Below are 19,964 nucleotides of genomic sequence, written 5' to 3' on the forward strand. Positions count from 1 at the left end.
ATTTTACTGCTCCTCGGATGTTGCCTGAACTGCTGTGCTCTTCCAGCACCACTAATCCAGAATCTGGTTTCTAGCATCTGCAGTCATTGTTTTTACCTAAATCACCCTGTATCTTATACCTCCTGACTTTATGAATGAGCCTACCATGGGAAACCTTATCAAATTCCTTGCTGAAGTCCGTATGCACCACATCTACTGCTCAACCTTCATCAACCTGTCTTGTCACCTCCTCAAAAAACTCAATAAGATTAGTTAGGCATGACCTGCCCCTCACAAAGCAATGCTGGCTGTCTTTAATCACGCTATGCTTTTCCAAATGATCATAAGTCCTATTCCTCAGAATTCTTTCCAAAACCTTGCTGACCACAGACATAAGACTGACTGGTCAGTAAATGCCAAGGATTTCTCTATTACCTTTGTTGAAAAGAGGAACATCATTTGCCTCTTTCCAATCATTTAGTGACTCCTGTGGTGAGTGAGGAAGCAAAGGTCTTCACCAGCGGCTTAGCAACCTCCTTTCTTGCTTCACGAAGCAACCTAGGATAAATCTGGTCTGGCCCTGGGGACTTACCAATCTTAATGTTTGCCAAAATTTCCAACACATCAACTTTATCAATCTTGATCTGTTCAAGCCCATATCCCAGTTCCTCAGTGTTGTCATTCACAACTAGGTCCCTTTCCTTAGTGAAAACTGAGGCATAAAACTCATTTAGGGCTTCCCCTATCTGCTCATACTCCATGCACAAGTTCCCTACATTATCTCTGATCAGCCCTATTTTCTCCCTGATTATTCTCTTAGTCTCCTTTCTTCACCTCACAGAACAAACAAGATAGGAGATAAATGAAATTTACACAGCTATAAAACATCACACCTGAACAGAAATGAGAACAGCCAAAACATGTCCATTTAAACTGTAGTAGCTATAACTCATGCATAATTGAGTTGTGCTCCTTAAAATTGCATTCACTGGACACCTTCTACAAGATTGGCATCCTCCCCCAGAATCCTGCATTAGTATCCATCCTTGAATGCATTCTCTTAAAGCAAAGATATTAATATTGAGTGCTGTATTGTTAAACTACTTTTCCATTGTATTAGACACTGTCTTACATTTCTCTGTATAGATATCCATAAAGCATTCATGTTAGAATGTCATATTCTGGAAAATGGAATCAGAAAATCTGTAACTAGGGAACTACACATTGCTGTCCTGCCTGCAAGCACACAAATTATGTAAAAAAGAGAGTCAAATGCCTTCTTTTCACTGCTCAGCTTGAAAAGCATTGTTCGCCGTTTCTGCAGGAAAAAGGTCACCTTTGATTCCTATTGAAATTTGACTCTTGTGGAATTAGCTCAATAGTTTACGAGGCTGACATTTGATGTAAACACAAACATATATGAGCCTGATTGAATCAATTTTATGGAAACCCATGCATAATTTCCAACTCTGGCGTAATTGCAAGGATATATTATCAGTTGAGTAAGGTAAAGGTAAGGTTTGCCACAAATGAAGTAATTGCAAAGTGAAGTAAATGTTGAATTGGCTTATCTCATTTTTTTTCTCTTGAAGCTTGTACCCACAGACATAATGACAATGAAAATTAATTTAAAAGGGAAAATGTGATATCTTGAAACATACTCCCGTAAAACAGCCACAAATTTCAATTCAAACTGGGCTCAATAGTATGTGCAGGAAGGAACCACTCAAAAAAAAAGTGGATAATGAAGCAAAGATAATACTTACTGTTTCCAAACATTAATCCTGACAGATTTATTCCATGGATTAGCTTTATATTGTACTGACTGAAGGAAGGAAAATTTATTGAGAAGCACACTGCAGAAGCAGGAAGCAATGTACAATTTAAGATGCTTATACAAAGCTTTGTTGCAGTTGACTGGAATGTTTTCCCAGGGGCAAACAATAGGCTTGTCAAGTGTATTCAGTTTTGTGTTCAAGTGGAACCATTCATGCAATTCAAATATTGTGTCTATTTGAAAGTGCATCTTCAGGAACACTCAGACAGAAGAAGTCATTGAAGATTACTTTAATAGCCTGTAAACTTTCATCCTCTGGTGCCAAATGGGGTCAGCTTCAGTCGATTAGAGCTTTCAGAGACGAGGGCTACATAGTACAGGAACCCTATTAAAAAAATGCATACTGTGAAACAGAAACGAAAATGCAGATTGCTGGGAGCTTGAATAATCAAGTTCTGCAAAACAATTAATCTTCCACCCCTAAAAGTCAGTCAGTCAGATTTCCACAGGTTTGCTACGATGGTACAAATGGATTTTTCTTCATTTCATACCTATCTATGAATTAGGCCCTATTAATACAAAGATCAAGTTGTAGAAAGTCATATAAAGGAGTTTTCAAAATGAAGACATGATTATTCAAGAGAAACCTGTTGACTGCAACAATAAAAACAAAATGTAAAGAATGCTGGAAATATTTTGCAGGCCTGGCAGTATCTATGGACAGAGAAATGGTTCAAGTGAATGTCAGGATTTTAGTCCTAGAATGTTTGGGGTGGGGGGAGTGGTTGGAATGGAGATGGGTAAACATGGAACTTCCTAAATGAGGCCAGTGTGCTGGCTCCCTGCCACAGGACCAAATCCCAGGGAGACCAGATTAGATAGAAACCATTTCCGGTGTGTAAGAAACAGGGAACTTGTTAAATCAATTAAAAGGACAGTTAATCAGAGGCTGGCTGAAATGTTCCAGTCATTAGTGGATGTACCACAGTATCAGAAGGTGGTAGATGCCCTCCTGGTGAACCATTAGGAGCCAGTGCTGCTGGGTCAGTTTGAGGATCCCAGAAAACAAAACCCTGCTGCACCGATTTTTGTTGTGACTGCAGGCTGCCCCATGGCAAGGTTTCCCAACACAAAAGCAGTCTGGCAGTTGTGAAGTTTTAATGTTAAACATGCTAAAGTACTGAGAGGACAGGACAAAATGGAACTGACTCCCTAGCTTGCAGTGGCAGGCAGCACATCCTTCAGTGCTGGAAGGTTTCTATAGGTCTCCAACTTTGGGAGTCCTCCATCTTTAGCTGGAAGACAAGTACACCATCTAATGACTAATTGGTCAATTAGTGGGGCTAGGTGAGACCATGGTGGTATTATCACTGGGCTGTCAATGCAGAGATCCAGCTAATGTTCTGGGTTCAAATCCCAATATGGCACAAGAAACATCTGAAATTAAGAGTCTAATTATGACCATTGTTTATTGTTGGAAAAACCCAGCTTGTTCATTAAACTAGCCATCCTTATCTGGTCTGGTCTACATGTGACTCCTCACCCACAGCAATGTGCTAGATGCTCAACTGCCCTTTAGACAATTAGGGATGAACCAGAGACACCCGCATCCCCTGAATGAGTAAAAAGAAAATCAATATCAGATTATTACTGTTGTGTTGGTACTCTCATTTGACACTTATATTGTGAACCCTGTGCATTCCAGAAAATGCTACCAGCATTTCAGATCTGTGAGTTTTTAAAAGAATTGGGTGAATATTTTCTTTAATGTACTAGCTTTTCAACTAGAACAAGGAAGGAAAGACTGATATATGTTGATTTTGGGAATTTCTGATCACAGTTACCACAGTTGACCACTTGTGACTGAGTTTCAGACAGTTTATTGAGATTGTTAGCAAGTAGCAGTTCAGGTATTATATATGATTTAATTGACAAAGGAAGTCCACAATTATGACACCTGTGAATGGTTTTTAGATACCAGAGGACAACCCAGCTGGATCTTGTTGAAGTTGTGAAGGCAGCATCCTACTCTCTAGCTGAAGTGTTAGGAAACTCTTCCCTTGATTTTGTCCTCATCATTGAGTACATCTTCCATCTGAAGAAGGTAAGTGCCTGACAAGGGCTGCTGACAACAAGCACTGCCTGATGAGGACTGTCATCTGCTCTGAGCTCTTGTTGATGTATGTCTGGAGCTGGTAGCTTACACTGTGTCAAGCAATTGTCTGAATCCTCCTGACCAATGACCATGGGGCAGCTACTGATAACATTGAATATGAATGGTCCCTTTGCCCACCTCCATTTGAAGGTTAAATTTCACCCTCTCAGTGCCAGGGACCCGAGTTCAATTCAAGCCGCAGATGACTGTCTATGTGGAGTTTGCACATTTTCCCCGTCTCTGCGTGAGTTTCCTCCGGGTGCTCTGATGTGCAGTTTAGGTGAATTGGCCATGCTAAATTGCCCATATTGTTCAGGGATGTGTAGGTTAGGTATATTAGACAGGGGAAATGTGGAGTAATGGGATAGGGGAGCGTATCTGTGTGAGATGCTCTTCAGGGGGTCGGTGTGGATTGTTGGGCCAAATGGTCTGTTTCCACACTGTCGGATTTCTATGACTCTATGTTTCTAAGAGCATTTTATTTTTTAAATGTTCCACAATTCATCATTTGGTAATGTTTGAGAAATCTATTTGCTTTTGCTTGTAGAAGGCTAGTTACTGCTTTAAAACAGTTAAATGAAATGTGTTACCAAACAGGAAATACTAAATATGAAATATTTTGAAAAGACAGTTTTAAAGGTGATTTCAATTTTCAACAGACAGAAAGTTTGCGGTAAGGGAGAGTTGAGGAGAGACTAAATGATAAAATATTTCTTGGTGTCAGAACAAGGAGAGTTGAAATACTGGTAAAGAAAGAAAAGATATGTATAAGTGAGTGTGAATAGCAGGATCCTGAACATTGTGGTCCAAGAAACAAAAAGAAAATAAGAGAAAGAGAGAAAAGAAAACATAAACCAGAGAAAGAAAAGAAAATGGTGACAAAGATACAACCTGCAATTATTCAACTGAACTTTGATTCCATAAGACTGTAAAGTGCCCAATTGAATAAAGAGGAGACACTATTCCTTAAGGTTGTGTTGAGCTTCACTGGAACATTGGGTCGGCCAAGGACCAGAAGGTCAAACTGGGAGCACAGTGGAAAATAAAAGAACCAGAAGCTTGAAGCTCAGTGCTTCCTTTGTGGACTGTTTGCAGATATTCTGCAACACATCCACCCCATTTGCCTTTGGTGTCTCCAGTATGGAGGAAGTCACATCATGAGCAAAGAATGTGGCAGAATAAATTGAAAGAAATCCCAGTAATTTACTGTTCACTTGGAAGAGTCCTTGCATAGTTAGAAGAGAGAAGATAAAGGAGAATGTATTGTATTTCTTGTGCTTGCATGGAAAGGTGCCAAGAGAAGCAGAGGGAGTGTCAGGGGAGATTAAGCAAAGAATAGAATGTCATATTGGGAAAGCTCCAATCAGAATTCAGAAAGGGGAGGAGAGAAGCTGATGGGTTTGGTGATGGCAGAAATGGCAAAGGATGACCCTGTGAGATATGGTATTACAAGTCCCTTCACTAACCCACTCACAAGCACTTTCTGTCCATTCATAATCCCTTTATTAACCCACTCACAAGCAAACAAACCGCATTCCCATTTCATTCATTCATAACTCCCTACAATAACACAGTTTTATTCATTCATTTCAACTATTATTTCAATTAACCTGTAGCTAATTGTAGCTAGTTCCTGATGAAGAGCTTATGCTCTAAGCGTTGACTCTCCAGCTCCTCGGATGCTGCCTGACCTGCTGTACTTTTCCAGTAGCACATTCTTCTACTCTGATCTCCAGCATCTGCAGTCCTCAATTTCTCATAGCTAATTGCTATCATACAATAACCTATATCCTGGATGTAGGTTTGCTCGTTGAGATGGAAGGTTCATTTTCAGATGTTTCATCACCATACTAGGTAACATCTTCAGTGAGCCTCCGGACAAAGCACTACTGATGATCCCTGCTTTCTATTTATATGTTTGGATTTCTTTGGGTTGGTGATGTCATTTCCTATGTTGATGTCATTCCCTGTTCTTTTTATGAGGGGGTGGTAAATCCGGTCCAAGTCAATGTTACGTGCAAGAATTGTAACAAACATTACATTGGACAAATAGACAGAAAACTACCCACCAGGACACATGAACATCAACTAGCTACAAAACCACATGACCCTCTCTCACTAGTATCCTTACATATGGATGAGGAAAGGAACCACTTTGACTAGGACAAAGCCTAGGACAAGCCAAACAGAGACACACACGAGAGCTCCTGGAAGCATGGCATTCTAACCAGAACTCTATCAACTAACATGTTGACTTGGACCCAATTTGCCAAACCCTGAGAAAAAGAACAGGAAATGACATCACCATAGGAAATGACATCACCACAGGAAACAACACCTCGAACCCAAAAAAACCCAAATATATAAATAGAAAAAAGGAATTATTAACAGTGCTTCATCCGAAGGCTCACTGAATATGTTACCAAGTATGGTGACACAATGTCTGAAAATAAACCTTGCAGCTCAGCTGGAAGGGCGGGTAGAAGAGATTAGTTTAACTTAGGAGCACATTTGGCTTAGCATCGAGGGCCAAAGGACCTGTTCCAGTGCTGTATTGTTCTATGTTCTATTTGTTAGTCTGGGGGCTGGAGCATGGGTATGTAATTGCCTCTCGTAACTGATTGTGGTGCTATTGTGAAAGAGTTGCAGATGCAATGGATGTCATTGTATCTGATAGTAGGGCAGATTTAGAATTAACTAGCTGAAGGAACCATGCATTTTGACCCTATAAAAAGGAATCAATTGTGTACCTTTCAAATATTGCTGTGCATCACTAGCACAATATTTGTCAACAGTAAATGAAGATTCACAAGAAGAATAGGATCAAATGACAAGAACTGATCTGTTTGTATCCTCCTCTGAAACAACTTGCAGTTATTTGTTACCTTTATATCTTACTTGTAGGTTGAGTATTTCTTCAGCGCAGTTGTTTGATTCAGTGTTTGAATTCTGATCAGATTACACTTTTTAGATTAAACTATTAGTACAAAGTTTCATTTTCTTTTATGTTGTTAATACTTTTGACTTTTAAGAGTCTCTCCAGCTATTCCTATACAGATAAATGCTTCTTTGAAAATGCATAAGGCTTTGAAAAATGCGTAAGGCTTGACATTCTAGACTGAATATGTTTTGTGTATTTTCCACCTTGTATTAAAAATTTCAGATTCACAATATGTCGCTGATGTATCATGGGATCAATCTGATCAAACTTCCCGAGAAAAGGAGAAGGTCAACTGTCAATAACATTTTTTTAATGTGCATTAATCCTTGTATGTAGAAGATTCATGTACACCTTAAATTACGTACAGGAGAGACAATTGCTGCCAATGCAATATAAGTAGTCTAAGATGAAAAGATGGGTAGAAACAGTTTGAAATTTGCAATCATTAACTTTATTAATAAGTAGTGAAGTTATGGAGTGCATTGAATATTCCAAAGCTTATGGCATATTAATTGTTTCTCACCTGAAGTTTGATGTAAATGAGTCTTCAAATTTTTTTGGATTTGTTTATTTAGCTCCTGGAAATGCCTCTATGGAATTTGTGAGCAGAATGGCCCCACAATCAATCCTATACTCAATAGACGGGAAATCCTGAAAGGCTGCTAACCTGTGTGACAGAATCCTCATTATGCACATCTATAGGACGCAAACACAACACTGAAATCATTCATTGGAATAAAGTCCTGCATCATATCCCAGATGCAAAACTCAACACTGTTGCTATATTCAAAATCTAAAAAGTCATAGCCCCTGTGGAGAGAGAATTACTGAAAATAGGAGCAGGAGTGGACCATTCGGATAGCAAACAAGTCAGCCCAGCAAACCTGTTTCACCACTCAATATGATTCATGGCTAATCATCCACCTCAATACCCTGTTCTCATTTTCGCGTTGTATCCTTCAATCCCTTTATCGTGAGAATTATATCTAACTCCTTCTTGAAAGCATTCATTGCTAAAAGCACTACTAATGAAATTGATAGCCTGAAACATTAACATGTTTGTCTCTCCAAGACTCTGCCTGATGTATTTTTTTCTTTCTAACATTTTTGGCTTTTATTTCAGATTTTCAGCAACTTATTACTTTTTAACCTATTTTTATCATCAGCCTGTTCAGAGATGTTATTACACACCTCTACAGCACATGGGACTTGAACCCAGGCCTCCCAAACCAGGGTTAGGGATATTACCACTGTGCCATACTTCCCACTGTCTTTGGCATGTTGCTTTTATATTAAAAAAGCTTGATTGACTCTTGAAATCAAAGTGATTAGTAGAATAACGTCACATGTATGATACAGGTGCTTTGCTCTCCGAACATATGATTAAACAACTGTTGCTGGAACCTGGAAATTAAGAAGGCAGTTCATAATTTTGACACATCGGAAATTCTGCAGTGAATCAATATACAACAATTGCCAGTGGTTTCAGTATCTCAGAAGTTAAATTAAGTCATTAAACACACACAAGAGAGATGGCCAAAAGCAACTAGATCATAGAGATCTGAAGTAACTGCATTGTACAAAAAGAATATCTCTGAAATAGCTTGACAGAGGCCAGTATCCTGTCACCAAGTCATCCTTTTTTTACATGTGCATAGTACTTGATACTGATTCAGCTTCCTCAGAGCCAGCTTTCAGAGTGAATAAAACCACTGACACTCCTGTTTGCACGATGACTCAGTGGTTAGCACTGCTGCCTCACAGCACCAGGGACCTAGGTTTGATTCCTGCCTTGGTGACTGTGTGGAGTTTGCACATTCTCCCCGTGTCTGCGTGGGTTTCCTCCGGGTGCTCCGGTTTCCTCCCACATTCCAAAGATGTGCCGGTCAGGTGAATTGGCCATTCTAAATTGCCCATTGTATTAGGTGCATTAGTCTGGGTGGGTTATTCTTCGGAGGGTCGGTGGGGACTTGTTGGGCCGAAGGGCCTGTTTCTGCACTGTAGGGATTCTAATCTAATATCTGTCAGCCAGGACTCCATGATTGAACCAGGTTAACAGCCCCAATCAGGGAACTCATATTCTATGAGCTTCATCTGGCTGACCTCATTACAATCACTCCAGTCTCCTGATTCCAATGCCCAAATCTTCTGATCTGGAACAGAATCTCTACTTCTGACCCAGAACAGACAAACTTTGCTGACCTACTGTCTCAAAACATTTTAGACCAACTTCTGATGCCATATCAATCACAACAGATACAATTCAGCAAACCACAAACACCACATCAGAAAGAAACCATGGCCTTTTTGACAACAATGCCTACAGTACTATTCCAAATAAGCACATCCTAAATGTCTCTTTGACGGCTATTGAGGAGATAAGTCGATGAGCTAAGTGCATGAAAGACAGAATGGCCAAGTTGGATCTTTCTGGAGAATTCCGGATGATGGATAATTGCCGAGAGTAGGTTTAATATCTTATGAGACTTCTGAATGGACCTCTCAAATTTTAAAGTTAATGTTGATCTCGCTGTTTGTGCACCTTCTCTTCAGGCATAACATTGCATTGTTTGCTCTGTTCTATTATCCTAATGCACTTTGTAAGGTATGATCCACCTGTACTGCTCGCAAAGCAACACTTTTCACTGTGTCGAGGTGCATCAAATCAAAATCAAATCAAATCAAAATCTTGCTGAGTCAATTAGGCAAATAATTAATTAGAAAACAAATATGCAGTGAAGGGCTGCCTTAGTTGACTGTCTAATGAATGAAATAAATCCTAATCAAAAAATCATTTTGCCATATTAAACATGAAGATACAGCTATAGGAAATTGAGGATTGTGAAATGTGAAACAACTGCCGGGGGTCTGGAAGTCAGGAATAAATAGTGGCAGGTTGATTATCAAGAATATTACAGGCAGTCAATGAGTTTGAGAAGCAATGTAAAATTCAACAAGTGGGCGGCACAGTGGCACAGTGGTTAGCACTGCTGCCTCACAGCGCCTGAGACCCAGGTTCAATTCCCACCTCAGGTGACTGACTGTGTGGAGTTTGCACATTCTCCCCGTGTCTGCGTGGGTTTCCTCCGGGTGCTCCGGTTTCCTCCCACAGTCCAAAGATGTGCAAGTCAGGTGAATTGGCCATGGTAAATTGCCCGTAGTGTTAGGTAAGGGGTAAATGTAGAGGTATGGGTGGGTTGCGCTTCGGCAGGTCGGTGTGGACTTGTTAGGCCGAAGGGCCTGTTTCCACGCTGTAATGTAATGTAATCTAATCTAATCTATAATTACAAAGGGTCTAGGGGCTAATCAGGAATCAGGAATGAGCAAATAGGTGTAAATATTTTGTAATGGACTTATGGGTGGGTTGCGCTTCGGCAGGTCGGTGTGGACTTGTTAGGCCGAAGGGCCTGTTTCCACGCTGTAATGTAATGTAATGTAATCTAATCTATAATTACAAAGGGTCTAGGGGCTAATCAGGAATGAGCAAATAGGTGTAAATATTTTGTAATGGACTGGGGAAAACAAATCAGTGTTAGACAGGACAAAAGTTTAGAATAAACAGAAATGAAAGAGAAAAAAGCTACAAGAGCATCTCACAGTTTTTCAATTTATTCTGAGTTCATATGAATAAAATTGGAAGGTGGAGCTAGAACTTCTGCATCTTGGGAGGAAATGCCAAGTGTGGCCTCAAAGAAAAAAGAAGAGAGAAAAGCTATGTAATTGAAACAAGGTATGCAGCCTTCATTCAGTCACTATTTTAAAATTATAACTTTCTTTTTCAATAATAGTTGCATTTGTTCAATGTACATCCGTGAATATCAATGTCTGACAGAGCCTTAGTAGCTAGGACAGCTCATCAGATGCTGCCTGACCGGCTGTACTTTTCCAACGCCACACTTTTAGACTCTGATCTCCAGCATCTGCAGTCCTCACTCTCTCACAGCATTTGTTGTCTGTCCCTCATTGCCCTTCAGAAGGTGACCATAATCCATCGTGTTGAAGTGCTGCAAAATCCCATGTGACGTGCATTAGAAAGGGAGGTTCAGGATGTTGCTCAACAACAGTGAAGGAGTAGCGATATGAATCCAAGTCAAGGTCTGCCACACACTACAAATAGTGGTGGTGGTGGTGGTGCTACTAGTGCCCTTGTCCTCCCTTAGTATCAGAGACCATGCAGTTGGAAGGTGCAGTTGTAGCAGCCATGGTATGTTAGTGCAGTGCACCTTACAAATAGTTTCCCCAATAATTTGTGGGGAAACTGAATGCTTAAAGTAGTAGAAAGGATGCCAATCAAGTAAGGTATTTTGTCCAGAACGATGTTGAACTCCTTGAATGCAATTGGAGTCTCACTCATTGAAAAAAATGCATAATATTCCATCATGTTCCTGATTTGTGTCTGGTAGGTGTTGGTCAGACTTTAGCACTCACTGAAGAATTTAAAACCTCTAACTTGCTTTGTGTAGCCACGGAATTTATTTGGTTGGTCCAGTTTAGTTTCTAGCTGATAATGTGTTGATGGAAAAGCACAGCAGGTCAGGCAGCATCCAAGGCTTATGCCCGAAACATCGATTCTCCTGTTTCTTGGATGCTACCAGACCTGCTGCGCTTTTCCAGCAACACATTTTCAGCTCTGATCTCCAGCATCTGCAGTCCTCACTTTCTCCTCCAATTTAGTTTCTAGGCAATTATTGATAGTGTTGATATTCAGCAATGGTAATTGCATAGAATGTCAATGGTTTTATACTTAAGAATTAGAATCCCAACAGTGTGGAAACAGGCCCAACAAGTCCACACTGACCCTCCAAAGAGTAACCCACCCAGACTCATTCCCCTATTACTCCACATTTACCCCTGACTAATGCATCTAACCTGCACATCCAAGGACACCATGAGCAATTTAACATGGCCAATCCACCTAACCCATATATCTTTGGAGTGTGGGAGGAAACTAGAGCACCCGAAGGAAACCCATGGAGACACGTGGAGAATGTGCAAACTCCACACAGATGGTCGCCCGAGGTTTGAATCGAACCTGCGTCCATGGCACTGTGAGGCAGCAGTGCTAACCACTGAGCCACTGTGCCAACCTCAGTTGGAAAAACAGACCAACATGGAAAATATGGAAAGCCCAACAATAGAAGTTTCTCTGCAGTAAAAGCTCAGCACTGGGAGATAATACATTGAGGTGCCACAGTGTCACCATTGGCTAGAAAATGTCATTTGAAGATAATAAGTTTAAATCACTGGAGCTAAACATGTGGGCTCAAATTTGTAATGAGGGAAATAAAAGCACATAGAAAGTGTTTGCAGGCATAGAATTTCTGAAATTTCACATTGGTTCTATAAATCTAACAACATTCCAGCAACAGACTGGTGACATCCCAGAGAAATAGGTGAGATGTGTTAAGATGTCAGCGGGATTGGGTGTAGGTAATCTAATAAACCCCTGAGGAGCTTTTTGGAGAATGAATATTTGGAATGCTTTTAATATTGATAGTACAGTAAATGAACAAGATGTGTTCCTTACGAATGTTTTATTTGTCTCTGAAACTAATACTCTGTGTCATGATAACATTTTCATTGTTTCAGTTAAACCAACTCTATTCATTATTCTCAAATGATACCAGTGGCTTTACGAACATAATCATGTCACAGTAATTGTCACAGTATGATTGATGCCTCAGAGATTATTACCTTAATGTTAACCATGAAATGTGAAAGAATCTGTACCATTTTGTTGTGCATTATTTCTGCAATAATGTTTAATGATCGACATTGCAAAAATCATCTCACTTTGGTGTTTTCAATATCTCACTTTATCTTTGATAGGGTAACCATGCTTAAAATTTTCTTCTGCAGGATTTTACAGCTCAGCATGAGGGAAATGAGACACATGTCATACATGGATTAAATTGTTAAATTAAAGTGAAATCATTTTAGCAGTTTCAAGAATTGAATACATCAGCTGAAATCATGTTTTATTTATGTAGTTCAGCATCTCCTTTCAATTTCTTTCACTTCTCTCCTCAAGAAGATTGTGACAATATGGATTCATTGGTACATTCTATTCCGGTTCAGTCCAACACTTATGTGTTGACAAGTGATTTGCTTGCTGGCATGTAAAAGCTGGGATATATCTTGTTCATAACTGGTTTTATGGGCGTGCCAGCTCATTACAATGTAGAAGCTCCTGCTCATGATGAAGATTACTGCCAGTATCATGTTGAACTGTAGGAAACTGCAGGGTCTGCTTTGTCAAGTGTGGTCAAGAAAAAAAAAACACGTCATGGTCTAACTAGAAAAACAGATATAGTTTATTGATATTTGGAACTATCTATAGGTTACATTGATGTGATAGACATTGTTACAATGATCTTTGGGAGACCAGATGTTAGGTCTCACTCCTTCAAGACCTTGGACTATTCTTGTTCACAAGTCCATATGACATCATCATAGTGGATGATCCTTATAACATTCCTTAATTTTAACATGTTCAGACTCTTTCAGTAACATATCCAATATCTATCACTAACCTATTTTCTAATGTTGTATATTATACATTTATGGATGTAATTACATTTTCCACTACCCTTCCTCCAAACTCCTTGATGTCACAAATTCACACAAAGTAGAAGTTTCACGATTCACCCAGAATAGTGTTTGCTTCAGACCTGGAAAACTGGTAAATTATTTGGTGGAGGACCAATGACTTTGGTTCTCCTGCTGACAGTTCTGAAGTCTGTGGGTCTATTTAATTTCCTTCATAGTGGGCATCTCCACTGCAGAAACCAACAATTATTTCTTTGCAGTACAGTGGATTGTAGGACATTGGTCATCTCTTCTCAGTGGTGGCTTCCATGAGATTGTGTCAGCAGATTTTTATTCATAATTTGTGTGCTGCAGAAGGTGAACCTTTTACTTCAACATGTGGATTATTGAGAAAGCAATGAGTTCATATCCTCAGTTCTGCCATTTGACGGTTGCTTCTTCCTTGACTCAATACTTTCATTAAACCTTTCTGTAAAGATAAGGGAGTTGTATATCTTAAATGGACCTGCCTTTTCAGAGTCACCTCTGCATCTACATTTGACTTCATTCTGTTATAGCATTTGTTCGCTAAGTTATGTTACACTCCAAGTTCCATCAGTTATTGATTCATCAGTTGCCTCAAATGGTAATGTTGTTCATTATCTATTTTCTGTTTTTGCTTTTGGACCTTTCAGGTTCTCGCATTCTGAGTGCTGTTCAATGTTGATAGCAATGGCAAACATTTGTGCAAATCCAATGTCGGTCACAGCTTCCCATCTTGTTGACAACACAAAACAATTTCTGATGTTAATGCTACTTTTCACAATGGATTCTATTCTTTTTTAGATTCTGCCATGAGTCTAGGGTGCTCTATGAAATATTCTATTGTCTGTCCTTTATTCCTTAACTAGCTGTTCTTAAATTTTATATAGGTTAACTTCTTATGTTGTTTGAAGACGTCCATATGTGCTTGCCTTGTCTAGAGTGAGAATTCTAGATTGTAAAGTACATACAGTTTTTCTGCAATTTGGCATTCCCTTTTTTAGAGACTTATAGCATACCTTCAGTCATAAGCTGTGCTTCTATGTTTGGCTGTATAAAGTGTTTCTTAACCATAGCTCATGATCTGATAATAGAGTGACACTGTCTTTTGTGACTAAATTGAAATCTGTGAGATAACCATTGGTATAAAAATCATATTACCAAAAGTGAGGGTCCTTAAAACCTGTTTTCGCAATAAGCAATTTTGGTTTATCTTCTGATCCTTCAATCTTACTTTACCTCATTAACCCTCTTCATTAGATTAGATTAGATTACAGTGTGGAAACAGGCCCTTCGGCCCAACAAGTCCACACCAACCCGCCGAAGCGAAACCCACCCATACCCCTACATTTACCCCTTACCTAACACTATGGGCAATTTAGTATGGCCAATTCACCTGACCCTGCACATCTTTGGACTGTGGGAGGAAACCGGAGCACCCGGAGGAAACCCACGCAGACACGGGGAGAACGTGCAAACTCCACACAGTCAGTCGCCTGAGGCGGGAATTGAACCCGGGTCTCTGGCGCTGTGAGGCAGCAGTGCTAACCACTGTGCCATTCATGTGAGTAGTTATTTGATTTCTTGATTTTGTGAAACACTATCATATTTTGCACATTTTCTGAAAGTGACCCACTATGAGACGGACAAGATATTAATCTTTAATAGCAGGGCATTGTGTGTATCTGGGAGGTTTCTTTATGCTACAGTGGTGATAAGGACTTTTAGTGTCTGTTAACATTCCCAGTAGCTGTGCTGGTTTCTCATGAACTGCTTGAAGTTTTCTTTCAGACATCTGCATCAACCACCATCTGAATGGCTTTCTCTGGAGTCCACTCTTTTTTGGAGTGTGTCATAACATAATTTGAAAGGGTGTGCTGACTGTAGTGATTGGATTAGGTTCATGCAGGTGGATCTCATAGAATATATGTTCCCTGACTCGGGATGTTAACTTGGTCCAATTAGGGAGTCCTAGCTGACAGATATAAAAGGAATGTCAGAGATTCAGTTCACTCTAGGAGCTGACTCTGAGCTAGCTGGGTCAGTGTCATGTACTATGCACGTGTAAATGAGAGGTTGTTTGGTGACAGGATAACGGCCTTTGTGGATTTATTTCAGTAGCGATGAGAGAAAAAATACACCCCTCAAGAGATTCGTTCTTCAGTTGGGGTGAGCATTTCTGGCATTAAACTGCTATTTGGGAAGTTTGACTTGTTCAATTCTGCCATTGAAGACTGGGCCCAGTATGTGGAAAGACTGCATTATTTTTCTGAGGCAAATCACATTTGGGCTGATGAACACAATGGGTAATTCTCCTGACAGCCTGCAGCTTTTTCAGTTATTAGAAACCTGACATTCCCTGTGGCAACAGATACTAAATCCTTTCAAGAGTTGTTAGATTTAGCTAAGGGTTATTATGACCCCAAGATTCCTCTGATTCTGAAATACTATCGGTTTTATGCGGCAATTTGAAAATCAGGGGTATCCGTATCAGGATTTTTGATGAGGTTAAGATGACTGGCAGAGGCATGTGATTTTGGTTTAACCCTAAGTGAGATGCTGTGAGAGTGTTTAGTATGTGATATTTCTGGTGTGAAACTGCAAGAGCACCTACTGGCTGAAGCCCAATAGGACTTCAAACAGGCACTGCAACTGGCGTTGTCATTGGATAATGTAGCAAGTGCAGCTTATGACTTACAGGGTGTTCTAATGGAAGTGGACCATCTTGCTAGGCTGATTGAGCTTGGGGGATACCAGTTGAAAGGAAGCAATTGCATAGCTTCACTCAGGACATATCCTGAACAGAGAGTCTCTAATTTGGCCCACAGCAAAACCCCAAAAGAAAACCAAGCATCATCCAACTGATTAAAATTTTCTCGAGGATCCGGGGCTGGCAGGCCATTGCAGTTGCTGCCAAAATGATGGACTTGAGACAGCAAAGGAGTGCCACTCATAATTTGGCATTGAGGAAAGTGGACATGGAGCATGATGCTTACATAATGAGGGTGAGAATAACAATCAAGTAGCTTGAGATGTGGCCTGGCCCTGTCCATGAGCTGTGTGCAATATCCCTGCATGCAAAGTGTACATTGGGCCCAGTCTTCAATGGCAGGATTGAACAAGTCAAACTTCCCAAATAGTGGTTTCATGCCTGAAATGCTCACCCCAACTAAAGAGCGAATCTCTTCAGGGGTGTATTTTTCTCTCGTCACCACTGAAATAACTCCACAAAGGCTAGTATCCTGTCACAAAGCAATCCCTTATTTACACATGCATAGTATATGACACTGACCCAGCTAGCTCAGAGTCAGCTCCTAGAGTGAGCTGAATCGCTGACATTCCTGTTTATATCTGTCAGCCAGGACACCCTAATTGAACCAAGTTAACAGCCCCAATCAGGGGACACATATTCTATGAGATCCACCTGCCTGACCCTTATTCCAGTCAGTACAGTCAGCACACCCTTTCAAGTTATGTTATAACACACTTCAAAAAAGAGTGGACTCCAGAGAAAGCCATTCAGATGGTGGTTGATGCAGAAGTCTGAAAGAAAACTATAAACAATTCATGAGAAACCAGCACAGCTACTGGGAATGTTACCAGGCACTAAAAATCCTTACCAACACTGTAGCATAAAGAAACCTCACAGATAGATGAACTACACTTTGCAATTCCAAGTTCCAGTGCACCCCGCACTGCGGCTTTAAAGTTCAGACACATCCTTCGACCAGATCGGTGAAATACCATAAAGGTTCTGAGAGGCTGGCACTGATTGGATGCTGAGATCCATGGATGTCCAGCACATACAACCAATGCCCTGGATGTGCCATGTGATATTGACACTGAGTGTCCAGGATGGCAGTTTTGAGGGGCAAGCAGTCAGCTGAAGCCAACAAGTGCCTGCTCATTACCTTTGACCAATGGTGTCACGAGCAAGGTACAAATCATCCAGTGGGGCAACGCCATTACTCTTCATTGTTGCTACGCTGGGAGGTGTAAAGTGCATCTACTCAGGCAATCAAGATGCCAGAAAGTTTGACTGACCAGTTTTCCAATACACAACCCTCGGGCCAGTTGTGAATGGTTCCGCCCAAACCCTTATAAACTTTTTGATCTTCATTTTGACTGTTCTCTGGTGTCAACATTTGCTGGCTTGATTTGACCAATTTTCTGCTGGGCCCGATTGCTTGATCACTTGAGCACAGGCCTCAATAAGATATCAGCTATTGGGAATCTTGGCTGAAGGTTATTATTTTGTCAATATCAATTCCGTTTAGTTTCATGGACGGCTTGACTGGTAGAACTAGCAGGATTTGTTATACTATCATCCCAATCTCATCTCATTAACAGCCTACCCTGCCTCTGTGATGTCCTTTATGTTCATTACTGCCACAGGTCAAAAATAGAGTGGTATCCCATGTCCTCACAGCATCTTTAAAAGGCGGGGGGAAGTGATGTCAGTCTGGTGCTGCACGGTTTGTGACATTTACCCGAGATGGGGAAGAGAAGGAGAAATTGGCATCCCACTTCACAGACAAGAGAGCTGGAGGAATTGGTGGATGGTCTGGTACAGGGCAGGGATGTCCTCTGAGAGGTGCCATGGAGGTGTAAGGAACAGGCAGGTATCGGATGCCAGTGTGTGTGTGCGTGGCTGGTGCAGTGGAGATATGACTCTGGCTGCTCACCTTGGCGGTTCATCGGAGCACATAGTGAGCTGGTGTGGCCAGGTATGAGCTTTAGCTATCACGGAAGGAATTGTTTCCTCAAGGCTGATAGCAGCAAAAACAATGGCACGTTTATGAGTTGAGATTTGAGTTGATCAGCTTGACAATTGGCGAGTGAGAATCTCCTCTTGACGGCCAGAACTGAACATTAGATTAGATTACTTACATTTCTAAACATTAGATTAGATTACTTACAGTGTGGAAACAGGCCCTACGGCCCAACATGTCCACACCGACCCACCGAAGCGCAACCCACCCAGACCTGTTCCACTACATATACCCCTTCACCTATCACTACGGGCAATTTAGCATGGCCAATTCACCTGACCTGCACATTTTTGGACTGTGGGAGGAAACTGGAGCACCCAGAGGAAACCCATGCAGACACGGGGAGAATGTGCAAACTCCACACAGTCAGTCACCTGAGGCGGGAATTCAACCCGGATCTCTAGCGCTGTGAGGCAACACTAACCACTGTGCCACTCTGTTTGAAAATAGCATGAGATCACTGCAAGAGGAAAACTTTGTACTTTCTCATCTCTCATCATAGGCAACTACACCTTTTCGGAGAAAGTGAGGACTGCAGATGCTGGAGATCTGAGTCAAAAGGTCTGGTGTTGGAAATGCACAGCCGGTCAGGCAGAATCCGAGGAGCAGGTGAATCGACATTTTGAGCATAAGCCCTTCATCAGGAAGGTGAGGAGCTTATGTTCGAAATGTCAAATCTCCTGCTCCTCGGATGCTGCCTGAACAGCTGTGCTTTTCCAGCACAGCATTTCTTGACACTGCACCTTGTAATCTTCCAGCTGTTGTTCCTGGTGCTATGTTTTCCTAATGTGATTACTTTGCCTGCTTTAAAAGGTTTTACTTGATAGAAAGGGCAGTTTTACCTCTCTTCCTTACCATACGGAATGATTTTCTGTCTAAGGAGGCAAAATACAGGATTTCCAACTCTCGTGGTTAAAATGGACCATTGCTGGCTTGACACAGATAAAATAGAGTATTCCCAGACATTGTAGGAATTCTAGTGCTTATAGCCTAACAAATGATTTCTGAAATTTAATGGTTTTATGGAATGACTCCTGCTTGAATAAATAATTGCTGGTTTAATCAGAATTTTACTGCACATTTCCTGCTCCCTGCAGTTTAAATAAATGATGCCAGTCATTACCATGGATCTTGCAAAACATTTCGGGTGCTGAATAAATTCTTCCAAACTTTCTTGCCTTGTTACATTTTTAGCTGAAAATGTGTTGCTGGAAAAGCGCAGCAGGTCAGGCAGCATCCATTTTTTGTTACATTTTTAATCTGCCAATGTTAAGGTTTTAATTACTGACTCTACAATGTCCCTGGGTTTGCAATCTCAAATTATTATTTATTCTGTGACTCCTCACCCCTGATTCTGTCATTGTGCCTGGTTGCTGTGGTGTTGACACTTAATCTGAGCTGCAAACAATCTTTTTTTTAGCTTTTTACTTTTGCAGCCTAGATTATTACACCATTTTCATGTTTTCATTGGCCTACTGGAGGGATTTTAAGCTTTACTCAGATCTGCAGATGTCTCAGGGCTGAACTCCAACGTGAGATCACTCAAACAGACCACCTCGTCACAATTCAACCCTGCATCAGCTTTGTCGTTTTTCATCCTCCACCTCAAGGGTTTGTTAATTCTGCTGTTGCAGTGTATCTCTTACCAGATTTTAAATGCTTTTTTATTTACTAGTTTATTCTTCCTTCTTGAGGATTACCATGTGAGTTTTGCCTGTGAACTTTTAAAATCTTCAGCTACTGACGACTGTGCTTTACAAACTGGAGACT

The sequence above is a fragment of the Chiloscyllium plagiosum genome, chromosome 30, assembly GCF_004010195.1.
Source record: "Chiloscyllium plagiosum isolate BGI_BamShark_2017 chromosome 30, ASM401019v2, whole genome shotgun sequence".
Taxonomy (NCBI): domain Eukaryota; kingdom Metazoa; phylum Chordata; class Chondrichthyes; order Orectolobiformes; family Hemiscylliidae; genus Chiloscyllium; species Chiloscyllium plagiosum.